Source organism: Palaemon carinicauda, chromosome 1 (assembly GCF_036898095.1).
Source record: "Palaemon carinicauda isolate YSFRI2023 chromosome 1, ASM3689809v2, whole genome shotgun sequence".
Classification (NCBI taxonomy): domain Eukaryota; kingdom Metazoa; phylum Arthropoda; class Malacostraca; order Decapoda; family Palaemonidae; genus Palaemon; species Palaemon carinicauda.
In genome coordinates this window covers 106,823,561-106,838,884 of record NC_090725.1, presented here as the reverse complement: position 1 = coordinate 106,838,884, position 15,324 = coordinate 106,823,561, and the positions used below count along the sequence as shown (strand labels likewise).

The 15,324-nt window shown below is 46.0% G+C and overlaps 1 protein-coding gene and 1 long non-coding RNA gene across 2 annotated transcripts in view; one reads left to right on the top strand and one right to left on the bottom strand.

Moving 5' to 3' along the window:
• LOC137650784 (uncharacterized) overlaps positions 1–12,301 on the bottom strand; it is a 155,442-nt gene extending 143,141 nt beyond the window's left edge. The window contains exons 1-2 of the long non-coding RNA XR_011046057.1: positions 12,196–12,301; positions 11,915–12,102 (exon numbers count right to left, since the gene is read on the bottom strand). This is a non-coding gene — a long non-coding RNA (uncharacterized lncRNA). The remainder of the gene's footprint in view (positions 1–11,914; positions 12,103–12,195) is intronic.
• Positions 1–15,324, top strand: part of Snr1 (SWI/SNF related, matrix associated, actin dependent regulator of chromatin, subfamily b, member 1) — a 582,028-nt gene that overhangs the window by 312,388 nt on the left and 254,316 nt on the right. The gene's annotated exons all lie outside the window — the stretch shown is intronic.

The following is a 15,324-nucleotide window of genomic DNA, read 5'->3' as shown; positions in this document are numbered from 1 at the left end:
ATATGGAGTTGGTGGAAGGTTGTTGCAAGCAGTGAAAAGTTTCTACAAAGGTAGTAAAGCATGTGTTAGGATAGGAAATGAAGTGAGTGATTCGTTTCCGGTGAGAGTGGGGCTGAGACAGGGATGTGTGATGTCGCCGTGGTTGTTTAACTTGTATGTTGATGGAGTGGTGAGAGAGGTGAATGCTCGAGTGCTTGGACGAGGATTAAAACTGGTAGGCGAGAATGACCATGAATGGGAGGTAAATCAGTTGTTGTTTGTGGATGATACTGTACTGGTTGCAGACACAGAAGAGAAGCTTGGACGATTAGTGACAGAATTTGGAAGCGAGTGAGAGAAGGAAGTTGAGAGTTAATGTGGGTAAGAGTAAGGTTATGAGATGTACGAGAAGGGAAGGTGGTGCAAGGTTGAATGTCATGTTGAATGGAGAGTTACTTGAGGAGGTGGATCAGTTTAAGTACTTAGGGTCTGTTGTTGCAGCAAATGGTGGAGTGGAAGCAGATGTACGTCAGAGAGTGAATGAAGGTTGCAAAGTGTTGGGGGCAGTTAAGGGAGTAGTAAAAAATAGAGGGTTGGGCATGAATGTAAAGAGAGTTCTATATGAGAAAGTGATTGTACCAACTGTGATGTATGGATCGGAGTTGTGGGGAATGAAAGTGATGGAGAGACAGAAATTGAATGTGTTTCAGATGAAGTGTCTAAGGAGTATGGCTGGTGCATCTCGAGTAGATAGGGTTAGGAATGAAGTGGTGAGGGTGAGAACGGGTGTAAGAAATGAGTTAGCAGCTAGAGTGGATATGAATGTGTTGAGGTGGTTTGGCCATGTTGAAAGAATGGAAAATGGCTGTCTGCTAAAGAAGGTGATGAATGCAAGAGTTGATGGGAGAAGTACGAGAGGAAGGCCAAGGTTTGGGTGGATGGATGGAGTGAAGGAAGCTCTGGGTGATAGGAGGATAGATGTGAGCGAGGCAAGAGAGCGTGCTAGAAATAGGAATGAATGGCGAGCGATTGTGACGCAGTTCCGGTAGGCCCTGCTGCTGCCTCCGATGCCTTAGATGACCGCAGAGGTAGCAGCAGTACGGGATTCAGCATTATGAAGCTTCATCTGTGGTGGATAATGTGGGAGGGTGGGCTGTGACACCCTAGCAGTACCAGCTGAACTCGGTTGAGTCCCTTGTTAGGCTGGGAGGAATGTAGAGAGTAGAGGTCCCCTTTTTGTTTTTGTTTCTTTGTTGATGTCGGCTACCCCCCAAAATTGGGGGAAGTGCCTTGGTATATGTATGTATGTAGTTCTATAATAATACCTTTTCGGGACACAAAAAACACATTGATAGTCCCTTTGACCAGTACATATAATAGCACAAGCAGTACTTTATTGTTTTATTATATGTTAGGGTGCTGTGTCCAAATAAATGACAATTATAACATTATAATGGGGTTACAAACTCTTACACTGAACTGTGTAAGTGAAGTGGCCCATTGCGACTCTTTTTGGAAAGGAATCTGCTGCCCTAATAATAATAATGATTTATACTCCCATCAACTAATCTCTTTAATGATAAAAACTTTTTTTGTCACAAGATCCTTCCTTCTACAACCGCCATGGCCTCCATGATAGTTCAAATCTGGGTGTTCTTATGAATAGTCCAAAATGTTCCAAACCTCCTTGCCTCTGTATCTGCTAGATACCATTCTCGAATTAAATCCAAAGATGGCATTTTGCCAGAACTATGATGATCAAAGACCTCGATTCTATAAGTTGGGTCCTTTGCCTAAACTTCTTACACTAACTTCAATAACATATCTCCCAAAATCGACCCATCTCCCCAAATAATAAAGAACATGTATGTATGTATGTAAGTGTCTGGCTATATATATATAATAAAGAGCAAGTGTCTGTCTATATATATAAATGTACACACACATACTTATACATATATAAACAGCATCATCAACCGTTACTAGTCCACTGCGTAAAAAAAGGGGTTTCATTGAAGTGTATTACAGGGCGATATAACCTAGGAAAACAACTACTTTTTCTTATAGAAAAAATTACGCTCTCTTCGAAAATGACACTCGTTCCCGTCGCAAATGAATAGTTTCAGAAATATATATACATTTTTGGGCTCAAGCCATGGCGTCCTGATGGAAGGTTCCTTTTTGGTAGCTTCCTTGGGTATATAACTACTAAATATTCCCAGAGAATTTAACCACAGGTTATCACAGAATTCTAACTTCTGGAGCGAGTATCCTAAAGGTTTCCCTTTAAGACATCGTATATCAACAGGGGACGCATGTATTAACGCGCCACATAGCTATCTACACCCCGAACAGAGTTAACACTTCGATGTGTAGGGGCGGAGAATAGCTGGGGAGCCGTTCCACAGCTAATCTCGTTCGTGGCTACTTTTGGTACTCGAGACGTAAACAAACGGGCGCCATTGCTAAATGACGTCACGCCCGTCCTCATCCTTTGTTTAGTAGCTTGCCTTACTAGTCGGATTTTTCCCTGTGCGTACTTATCGACTTGCATCTTAGCCATGTCTCTACCCTCGGCCTTGCCTTCTTCTGGAAAGTTGAGTACAAGGTTCCAGTATTGTTTAAATAAGCTCTGACCGTAAAGTAACTTTTACTTTTCGAGATATTTGATGTTTTGTGGCAGAGCTGTGCCTCGACCGGACCCGCCATTTTATGGCGTCGCTGTTGTTTTGCATGCCTTATTTAGATAGCCTCAACAGCGTTTTCCGGCCTCATTAACTAATCGATACTATTAGTTATTTAGTCTTCATAGCTAGGAACCTTTTATATAGTGTTTTGACGCCTTGTTATCGGTCATCATTTGACCCCATACCAGTTGGCTAGTCTAGCCCCTAGGCCAGAGCACCTAACATCAGTGTTCATGCATGATATATTTCAGTGATCCTAGGTTTAATTATGAAGATAGTGGCATTATTTTACAATACTATTGACTGTGATGCAAGTGTTTTCGCCTTCAGGGACCATATAGGGGACAGGTTAGATGGTGTGCCTTTCTAACCTAACCTACAAGTAGGACCCCTATATGCTTCCTTCATCCCCTGCCTTAGGGCATCCCCTCTGTGTAGCCTTGCTCCCCCTACCACGTAAGGGGATCAAGCTCTTATCAGAGTATATATCGCTTCTCTGTCCCCCCTAAGGGAATGATCCCCCCTTAGGGTTGCGTCCGAGAATGAGGAACGGCTAGCCCGTCCTCTATTGCTGGGGCTAGGTCTCCGACCTTTCCTGCAATAGCGATACGTCTTCCATCCTTCCTAGTTCAGGGTGTAACATCCCTGCTCTAGGTTAGGTTTTGGGGGAGTTAGCTCTGTACCTTGCTGAAACGATACCCATGCACCGTTTTCAGACAGGCTGCCTTACCTTAGGCTAGGGAGTGTCCTACCTTCCTTGGTGGCCGCTTTGGTACAGAGCCTCCTCCACAGAAGACCCTTCTCTTCTCCCCTCCCCACCTATCTCTTGTATGGCCTAGCCTATACTTAGGTTAGTCTATACCCATCTGTCCCCTGTCCTACAACTCCTCCTTAAGGTGGAGTGATAGGGCTACCTTGAGCTCCTGTGTGCAGTCCGCTCTGGTACATATACCCTTCATAGTGTCCTATGGGGTTAGCCACTGGATGCGTTCTGTCTGCAGGGGTTCTCCCTCCCTCTTGGGTGTTCCCTAGCCCTCCCTTGGGCTACCTTGGCTCCCGGTCCTCTGCGGCCCCTGCTTCTGGTTGATAGGGCTAGCCTCTATCATGGGTACACCCTCTCAGGTGGGATGTCTTGGGGTCTGTAGCCGTGCCCCTACATCCCTCCCTCTGTCTCTTTCACTATCCCGGTGCCGGTCCCTTGCCGCCTCCCCTGTCGGTGATACCCACCTCCTACCTTGGTGACTTATCCCTTGCCCCCTGGGCCGTCAGTCCTCCGTGTGCTGGGGGACTGCCGCCTCCCACCGGCTTCCAGCCGATGGCCTTCCCTCTTACCTCATAGCTTCGGCCGTCCGTCCACCGGTCCGGCCCCTGGAGTGCCGGCATCCACTGCCGGCAGTCCGGTTCTGCTATAACCATCCTTGTTCCTGTCACCAAGCCGGCAACCTTCGGCTGCCGGAGCCGCCGCTCCCCGCCGGTGTGCCGCCGCTGTGCCGACGGCCGCCACCCTGGTATTACTCCTGACTTTTATATTTGTCTTCCCTAATGCCAGAAACTCTGCTGGAGCGGCCTCCGGCGTGCCGTCGGTCTGCCGGAGCCTTCCGGAGGCGTCAAGGCGACTTGCACCCCTTCTACTAGCTATCATCTCATGTTGATAGCCCTACATCGCAACCAGATGGTTTGATTACGTAAATGGATAGGTATTATCTTACCGTTCTATTAGTAACCATGCTGTCTTCTTGCATATCACAGATTTCCAGCATGCTGTGTGTATCTTAGCACGGCTGGTTGCCGGAAACCGTTACCCTATGGGATCTTCTACGTTCCCAGTTCTAGGGTCTGAGTAGCCTCAGTCCTAGTTTTATATCCTTGACAATTCCCAATAGAATTCCCACTGCCTTCCAGGCATTCCATGTCGAATTCTGTCCTGTGCCTTCGGTCACAACAAATTGTCTATGGATAAGATTACGGTAACCAGCCGGGCGGGTTACACGGAGTATGTATCTATCTCCTTCTTTTCCGCCCTTTCTCTGATCATCACACTTAATATTAAGTTAAAGATTAATCAATTAATATTTAACTTTAGAATAGAAGTCATCCTTATGACTCCCCCATACTCATGTTCTCTTTCTCTTACAGGAGGAGCAACTGAAGTGCGACCACGGCTTCTGTGCAGTGAAGCGCCCGCACTTTTATGGGCACACGGAGTGTAGGACCCACACCCCTTGTGCCAACAAGAAAGGAGATCTGAAGTTCTGGGACCCGCAGAACTGTACGGTCTGCCAGGAACGCCTGGTCGACGCGTTCAATAACCCTCCCTCAGCGGAGGTTAGGGACGCTTCTCGAGAGAAGCTACGCAGATGGGTGCGTGGCTTCCAGAAGAACGCCACTGGACCGTACCTTGCCACTGAAGACTTGAGGGCCTTGCTGTTCCCAAAGGCATCCCCAGACTCTGTGGTCCCCAAGGATCAGATCCCCACCGTCCAGATCACGGTGGAACCCGATGTTGTCATGGCCCAGTCCATGCACGAGTGTCACCTGGATACCGACAACGCGGAGCGCATGTCGGAGATTTCGGAGACAACGGAGAGGACCCTCATGGCCCAAGAGTTGGACTATGAAGAGGACCAGGTGGAATACACCGAGTCGGAGCAGGAGGTCGCTCCGCCTTCCACCACCGCCCCAACTCCTACACCGACGGAAGTATCTCTCCCGTCTACCTCCGCCACCCCGGATCCCATCCCAACCGCCCAGGAGATGTTCTGCATGCTTGAAGCGCTTATGGACAAGAAACTCCAAGTGACACACGAGTACATCAGGTCCATGGGAAGTTCCAAGGAGCCGAAAAGGATTTCGGTTAAGGACCTCCCGGTATGCTCGCACGCCAACCCTTGGAGGTATGCCGAGCATATGCCCATCGCAACGGGCAGGATCTTCATCAGCGAGAAGGTCGGCTCGGTTGCCCTGGAAGAAGTGGAGTTCTTCCCGAGTTTTGAGGCTTATCCGGACTGTTACGTCCGGCTTCGATCCGAACCTGCCTCTAAAGAAGAGACCGAACCTAAGGAGGTGATAGTGTTCGATCTCCCGAAGGCCCAGGCTATGTTGGCCAACGCTGTTAAAAGTAGGGGCTTTACCTGCTCAAAGCTTCCGGCGCTGAGCAAGAAGCACCCTACCTACGTCGCACCTGACGATGCGATCCTCCCCTTTACGGAAAAGGCCTTCGCTGCGTGTCACAAGGCAGTGGAAGAAGGGAAGCCTTGCCCTGCACTGGAGGAGTGCAGACCCTTCTCCCTGGTGACTCCCCCCGATGTTCGACACTGGAAGGATATCCAGCATACCTTCGTGGTGGGAAAACTAGATCCTGACGTTGCTGGACGTCAGTTTAATGAAGACCTCCCGAAACTTAATGACCATCTCCTTCGTCGGGAACAAGACACGAAGGAAAGGCTCGCAGCATCCATGTCCCTCCAAGTACAGCTTGACGTCATGGCTGGTGACACTAGAGTCCCCGACCACTACATGGTGCTTGCTAAATCGCATATGGCGACTCTGGTTAAGGACCTGTACAGCTTCATGAAGGCTCGGAGAGCCTGTCGTGAATTCGTGTTCTCAAGTGCCACAGTGAGACACGAACCCCGGAGGCTGATTTCCTCCAACATCTGGGGTAAACTCCTCTTTCCCTCTGATCTTGTGAAAGAGATCACCGACAAGGCCGCCACTGAGAACAGGAACCTTCTCAACAAGTGGGGCATGTCGAAGAAGAGGAAATCCTCTCAGGACAATGGCCCTCAACCTAAGAGGAAATCCTCCAAGCCAAAACCCCAGCAACGTCAACAGAGACGGCAGTTTCCGGGACCCGCTACTCCCCAAGTGGCTGCTCAGCCACAGCAGACCTTTCAACTGGTCATCCAACCGGTTTTGTCCCAGTCACCGGTTTTCACCCCTGCCTTTGAGCAACAGACGACTACCTTTCGTCCCAAAGGTAGAGGCTCAAGCAGAGGTGCAGGCAGAGACGCATCTCGCCATCCCTCCAGAGGCAGAGGAGGAAGGGGAGCTAGCGGCCGAGGCAGTAAACCCTCGGGACACCAGAAGCAATGAAGTGCTTCCGGTGGGAGGAAGACTCCGCCAATTCCAGGATCGTTGGACCTTCGATTCCTGGGCACACAGCATCGTCAAGAAGGGTCTAGGCTGGAGTTGGACTCAACCACCCCCAACCTTCCAGCAATTCTTCCAACAATCAAACCCCCTTCTGCAAGAATATGTCCTAGATCTCTTGAACAAGAAGGTGATAAGGAGGGTAAAGTCAACCAGGTTCCAAGGGAGACTGTTTTGCGTCCCCAAGAAGGACTCCGACAAGCTCAGAGTCATTCTCGACTTATCCCCCCTCAACAAGTTCATAGCGAACAACAAGTTCAAGATGCTGACTCTTCAACAGATAAGGACCCTTCTGCCTTGAGGTTCTTACACGGTCTCCATAGACCTGGCGGATGCCTACTGGCACGTTCCAATGAACCACCACGCTTCCTCCTACCTAGGATTTCGACTCCAAAGGAAAAGCTACGCCTTCAGGGCCATGCCCTTCGGCCTCAACGTGGCCCCTCGGATCTTCACAAAGCTGGCGGACGCCATAGTACAACAGCTCCGCCTCCAAGACGTCCAGGTGATGGCCTACCTCGACGACTGGCTAGTCTGGGCTCCATCGCCCGAGGATTGTTTAAGATCCTGCAGCAAAGTCACCCAGTTCCTAGAACACCTGGGATTCAAGATAAACGCAAAGAAATCTCGCCTCTCTCCAGCTCAGAAGTTCCAATGGTTAGGAATCCAGTGGAACCTTCAGTCACACCGCCTTTCCATTCCCCAGAAGAAAAGGAAGGAAATAGCAGGGTCTGTCAAGCGACTGCTGAAATCCAAACGGATCTCAAGACGTCAGCAGGAACGAGTTCTAGGCTCTCTACAGTTCGCCTCAGTGACAAACCCAGTGCTTCGGGCACAGCTAAAGGATGCCGCGGGAGTCTGGAGACGTTCTGCATCCATCGCTCGAAGAGACCTCAAGAGACGGCTCCCAAACAGACTTCGGCTTCTCCTCAAGCCGTGGTCGGAAGTAACGGCCCTGAAAAGGTCCATCCCTCTTCAGCACCCACCTCCATCACTCAACATCCACACGGACGCTTCGCTGGAGGGTTGGGGAGGTCACTCCCACCAAAAACAAGCTCAAGGCACATGGTCTCCCCTATTCAAGACGTTTCACATCAACATCTTGGAGGCCATGGCGGGTACTTCTAACACTGAAGAAACTCTCCCCGCCTCCCTCGATCCATATTCGTCTAACCCTAGACAACTCAGTGGTAGTTCGATGTCTCAATCGCCAAGGCTCAAGATCGCCCCAGATAAATCAGGTGCTTCTGACAATCTTCCGTCTGGCAGAGAAGAAGAAGTGGCACCTGTCTGCAGTTCACCTACAAGGATTCCGCAACGTGACAGCGGACGCTCTATCCCGGACAAGCCCGATAGAGTCGGAATGGTCTCTAGACGCAAGATCATTCTCCTTCATCTCTCACCAAGTCCCAGAACTTCAGATCGATCTCTTCGCAACGAGCGACAACAATCAATTTCCTCGATATGTGGCCCCGTACGAGGACCCCAAGGCAGAGGCAGTGGACGTCATGTCCCTGGACTGGAACAGATGGTCCAAGATCTACCTGTTCCCTCCCACCAACCTTCTGCTGAAAGTCCTCTCCAAGCTGAGAACCTTCAAAGGGACAGCGGCCCTAGTGGCTCCCAAATGGCCCCGGAGCAATTGGTACCCCCTGGTCCTGGAGCTGCAGCCCACGCTGATCCCTCTCCCGGGCCCAGTTCTCTCCCAGCAAGTACAGAAGTCGACTGTCTTCGCTTCATCATCGAAAATCAAGGACCTTCATCTCATGATTTTCTCTCCCTAGCCGCGAAGAAAAGGTTTGGGATCTCGAAGAAAAGTCTAGACTTCCTCGAGGAATACAAGACCGAATCCACAAGACGGCAATACGAATCATCCTGGAGAAAATGGGTCTCATTCGTCAAGGCAAAAAATCCTACGGAAATCACCATTGATTTTTGCATGTCCTTCTTTATTCACCTTCATGGACAGGGCTTGGCAGCCAACACGATTTCTACTTGCAAATCGGCCTTGACTAGACCACTGATGTATGCCTTCCAGATTGATCTGTCCAACGACATCTTCAATAAACTGCCGAAAGCATGTGCTCGTCTACGCCCAGCACCCCCACCAAAACCGATCTCCTGGTCTCTGGACAAGGTGCTCCATTTTGCCTCCAACTTGGACAATGATTCATGCCCTCTCAAGGATCTGACTCAAAAAGTTATATCTCTTTTTGCTCTTGCCTCAGGAGCCCGAGTCAGCGAAATAGTGGCATTATCAAGGGAAGAGGGTCATATCCTGTTTACTGACTCAGGAGACCATACCCTCTTCCCGGATCCGACGTTTCTCGCAAAAAACGAACTACCCACCAAAAGATGGGGCCCTTGGAGAATATGCCCCCTGAAAGAAGATGCCTCTCTATGTCCAGTAGAGAGCCTCAAGGTCTATCTTCGCAGAACTTCGAACTTTGGTGGAGGCCAACTCTTCAAAGAAGAAACATCGGGCAGCGACCTGTCACTGAAACAACTAAGAGCGAAAATCACCTACTTCATTCGCAGAGCGGATCCTGACAGTACACCCGCCGGTCACGATCCTAGAAAAGTTGCATTGTCTCTGAATTTCTTTCAGAGTATGGAATTCGAAAGCCTTAAGAGTTTCACAGGCTGGAAATCTTTGCGCGTTTTCTTCAAACATTATGCGAAACAAGTGCACGAAGTCAAACATTTTGTGGTAGCCGCAGGTAGTGTGATGAAACCTGCACCTAACTCTGCATAGAACAGTGAGTTACTTGGGACTCTAACTCTACGGGTGCCTATGTTGACCCTCGAGTGATACGTAGTGATTTCAAAACACTTAAGTGTTTTTTCATATACTGTTCTTATCCCAGGTGAAATGTCATAGTCGTCACAAGAGTGCCGCATGCCTAGAGCATGATGTGTTTTAATTTTAAAGACTGACGTTCCTCCGGAACGGGTGCCTACTAATAATTTTGAAATTCTCTTTCAGATTCAAGAGCACGTCTTTCATTACTATGTACATTATAATTTGTTGTAAATTACTTTTACATATTCATTGCATTCCATTAATATATTCTGCAATTGTGAAATAAAATTTCTATTTTATTACTTGTGCGTCTCAATCCGCTCCTACTTATACTATGAAATACACGTCTGTCATAGTTTTATTATCCCTTTCCTCTATGGTTGATGAAGATTACTAAGGTTTCAACCCTTATTATATACTCACCTGTGCAATGTAATATTCCTACTCGAATACTTACTTACTTCATATCTTAGAGACCAGACAATTCTCCATTAACATACAGTGCCTAACCACCACTTGTCTGCCCTTGAGAATGTTCCTATATGAATGCCAACCATTCCGTCTCGTCTCCAAGTTCCTCAGGTTCTCCCAGCAAGGTGAGTAGCCCTTCGATGGCCACTTTGATCTTCGGCATGGCCCGTGGGGACTTCACTGCTAAGGGGGCAGGAAGTTCTCTTCCCTACGGTTCTTCTATTAAGATTACTGTGCTAACCTGTTCAAAGCCCTCGGCACTTACACTAAAAGGGGAAAATCTACCACGATACATTGATTCTCTGGTATTCTTCCATCAGGACGCCATGGCTTGAGCCCAAAAAACGGATTTTGAGTGAAGCGAAAAATCTATTTTTGGGTGAGATAGCCATGGCGTCCTGATGGACCCTCCCTGCTACTTCGTCCAGTTTTTCAGGTCCCACCCTGCTCTGCTGTATCATGGTGATCGGCAAGCAACTGGCTTCAGGATGAGGACGGACCTGACGTCATTTAGCAATGGCGCCCGTTTGTTTACGTCTCGAGTACCAAAAGTAGCCACGAACGAGATTAGCTGTGGAACGGCTCCCCAGCTATTCTCCGCCCCTACACATCGAAGTGTTAACTCTGTTCGGGGTGTAGATAGCTATGTGGCGCGTTAATACATGCGTCCCCTGTTGATATACGATGTCTTAAAGGGAAACCTTTAGGATACTCGCTCCAGAAGTTAGAATTCTGTGATAACCTGTGGTTAAATTCTCTGGGAATATTTAGTAGTTATATACCCAAGGAAGCTACCAAAAAGGAACCTTCCATCACGACGCCATGGCTATCTCACCCAAAAATTGATTTTTCGCTTCGCTCAAAATCCGTTCTATATCCTCCGATAATGGGGGACCCCCAGTGGGAACTCGGGGTTTTGGGTGGGGAAAACATACTGGGGAATCGATATATAAACGTAAAACAAGCCTTTTCTTCTCTATTCATTACCTTCTTGAAATTATAATAACCGGAGGAAAATACAAAACAGTATATCTGAATAAACTTTGGAGGCGCCGTTGCAAAGATTGTGTCATGAAAAAATACAGTAACCAGTGCTGCCAATGTCCGATGTAGATCAAATATTATTTTGTGACCTGTCATACTACTAGGCTAGGTTAGGTGGGTTTGTTAGGTTCTGTGCCCTTTTTGTACTTTTTATATATTGGGTATATGGAGAAATTATTTAAAATTCGTATGGAAATATCTATCATTGCTATCGTTAGTAATGTCAGCGTGCCGTTGGTAACTCTGTGTACCATACGTCAATGTTGGTAACACTGTGTATTATTGGTAACGTTGCTAATGTTATCGTTCGCAGTACATTCGTAAGAGAAGTGACACCGTGCAACTTAAAGTTAGCCGAATTGGTTGATCTGTTTGTTTCCGATTGAAATGAACAGCAAATTCGGTTAAATCACGTTATTTACTATAGGAAAACATATATTTTCTGTTCGAAATCTCACCCTGTAATACAATAAAAACTTACCAAAAAAGCCTCGGGCATGTCTTTCACTTGCGTCTGGTATGTTCTTTCTCAGCTCTCTCTGTCCCTCGGATAGGGGTGAGAGGGAGTAGTCATACCCATGAGTGGTGCTTGTGCATGCATATCTATCTATACATTTAGCTGTAATTTTCGACGGGTCGCGTACACTAGTTAAGCATATTTACGACTATCCCTGGGCTAGTTGCAGTATAGTTACCCAGGAATGTAATTAAGGCAAATTTATTAAGAGTTCTATTTATTTGAGTTTATTAGAATAATACCAACCGGGTCCTGTCTTACCTTGGATATGTTCCTTGTTTGCAGAAGCATCTAGCTTATCATTATTATCCTCCAAGTTGTTTTTCGATGTAAAATCTGCATCTCCTCCAAATGAATGTCCATATGTCTACTTGGAATAGGCGATGAACTATTTCTGAAACTAGTGTCCAAAAGTCCCGGTCCCATGGTCTTCGATATCTCTTGTTGTCCTAAAACAGAAAACAAGCACATAAATTAATGAAAGGCAATGAAATGTTGTGTCAATATTTAAGAAAATGGTGATGGCAGCACGATTTCCTTACCGGAATCTCAAACAAAAGTTGGTACTTATGTCTATGAGGGACAGGGGGAGTCAAGGAGACAAGGACTATAAACAACAGTATAAGGGGTGTCTTTGTTTTGTTTACGTGGATGCGTTCTGTACTGTACATTACTTAATATACTTTACTTCCTTGAATTTTAGGGCTCCTTTCCAGGTCCCAGCAAACAGAATCCTACTCATACAGGACACACCCAGTTTATCGTAATTATTGACAATAAGGTAATTCATATATTTATGCATAATACGAGTCCACTGCAGAACAAAGGTCTCAAGAGTCACAGACATATCCTTCCACTTACATCTGTTTATGGTCTTTCTATGCCAGTCCACACCCGATATATATATATATATATATATATATATATATATATATATATATATATATATATATATATATATATATAGTGTGTGTGTGTGTGTGTGTGTGTGTGTGTGTGTGCATATACCATTATTTCCTGTCACCAACGAGCTGAATTTCGTCTTAATTCCGAAAGACATAACATGATTGGGAAAGTCCTGTTCACTCCCATAGTGTTTTGCGATTATAGAAGAAAGTAAAACAAACAAACGAAGGACAAATAAGCATTAAGTAACCTGACTGTTATATATAATTCTATCCAGAAGAAACCTACATCACATGTAAGGAGCATAAATGGGGCATCACATTGCTATTGTTAGAGGAAATTAACACTGATCGTAAAGTAAGAAATATTAATATCTAAACTGCTATATAATGAACAATACCCAGTTGAACACAGATTTCCTGACACACGTTTCTCTATGTAATTGCACCCTGTCACAACCTTACTGAACGACGATGTTCCTGTTTGCCTCCCTGTGATAGGGTGCATTTCCTCAGAGCGAGATTTAAAGGTTTAAAGGTCACTCATAAATGGCAAGGGCAAAGGACAGTGACATTGCCCTATCGAGTAGGACAATGCCCTGGAGACTGATCATATATACATATGACCAGCGCCCAAGCCCCCTCTCCACCCAGGCTAAGACCAAGGAGGGACAGGCAATGGCTGCTGATGAGTCAGTAGATAGACCTATAGGCTCCCTCAAACACCTCATCCTTAGCTTACAAGGATGGTGAGATTGCAGCGACCAAAAGAAGCTAACGAGTGTGAGCGGGACTCGATCCCCATTCACTTGACAGGGACGTTACCACATCGGCCACCACTGGAATTCCTATGTCCAACTTTATATTTAGACTCAAACTAACATGCAGTCGTAGCCATAGTAATCTGGGGTTTTATAAACAACCTAAGTAAGTTCTAAATTGTTTGCACACTTTCATGCAAACACAATTTGCTTCTGCTTCTTGTGTGTATACAATGTTTCATCGTAAACTAGGATAGACTTAATGGTACTTTATGTAATTACATAACAGGTAAACCCAGGTCTTCGGTAAACCATAAAACAGGTATAACACCCGCAATGAATATGCCAAATTAAACTACACCAAAGGCAGCCCATATTAGATTCTATAGGCTTTACCCCAGAACCTTAATTAAAGGCAATACACTGAAGTTTACGTTTATAAGGAAAGTTTACTAAGTTACATTGGGTAACTGCAAGATCAACAAGCTAATTTCTTTGATCTTCAAACATAACCAAACAACGAGAATATGAACGAGGCAAAAATTTCTATATAACCTATGGCTTAGCGTATTGATCTTCAAATATAATCACATTATGAGTAGATTTAATGAGGCAAAATTTCTACATACACCTTAGCGTAGTACAAAACTGAGAGAGAGAAAGAGAGAGAGAGAGAGAGAGAGAGAGAGAGAGAGAGAGAGAGAGAGAGAGAGAGAGAGAGAGAGACTCTTAATGATGTATTAGATTAGTGTCTATTACTTTGAGTTAGTATACATGTTTTAGTCCTGAATAAAGAGGAAAACGGGCTCTGCTAAGTCTTTTACCAGGGACTTCTACAATTGCCAAAATTCTCAAAATGCACCGACGCTGTCCCTAACCATAACTAATATAGACGCAGCTGGCGACAGATGTATCTTCAAAGATTGGGAAATAATAAAGAAGAGTAATAAATATATCAGACTCACAGGTCCCCCACCAAAACATGGCTGTAGTGGCCTTGCGGTAGCGTCCTTGTGTGGTGATTGCCAGACTGGGGTTCGAGTCCCGCTCAAACTCGTTGGTTCATTTGGTCGTTGCAACATCACCATCCTTGTGAGCTAAGGATGGGGAGTCCAGGGGAGCCTATAGGTCTACCTGCTGAGTCACTAGCACCCATTGCCTGGCCCTCCTTGGTCCTAGCTTGGGTGGAGAGGGAGCTTGGGCGCTGATAATATATCAAGGGCAATGTCACTGTCCCTTGCCTCTGCCATTCATGAGCGGCACTTGAAACGATCCTCGGTGCATAAAGAATATGCAGTACCATTTGACTGTCGGATTCCTCTTTGCAGGACAGGTCATACATGTCTTCTCGAATAAAAGACAAGATCATAAGAACCCTATACGTTTAAACTAAATCGCTCTACCCGAGAGCAAATGAAGTCTCCACGGATGGACTGAAATGTCTTTGAGACACCCATGCCCTTTTAATTCCTTGTAAATTGTTCCCAATATTTGACTGTCTTTCATTCGGCAATGAAAATATACAAGTCATATCATTATTATTATTATTTCTTGCTAAGCTACACCTCTAGATTGAAAAGCAGGATGCTATAAGCCCAGGGACTCCAACAGGGAAAATAGCCCAGAGAAGGAAAGGAAACAAGGAAAAATAAAATATTTTAAGAACAGTAACAACATTAAATAAATATTTCCTATATAAACTTTAAAAATTTTAACAAAACAAGCGGAAGAGGAATATGATAAAATAGTGTGTCCGAGAGTACCCTCAAGCAAGAGAACTCTAACCCAAGACAGTGGAAGACCATGGTACAGAGCCTATGGCACTACCCAAGACTAAAGAACAATGGTTTGATTTTGGAGTGTCCTAGAATATTTTGGGTGTAAACTAGGTTATCTTCAAGGAACTTGAAGAGTTATGCTTTATTTTTCCTGTTTCTTAATTCTGTCCAACTAACTGGTACTTTTACCTTTGAATCAACTTTTATTCGCACTCCTGTTCCTCTTC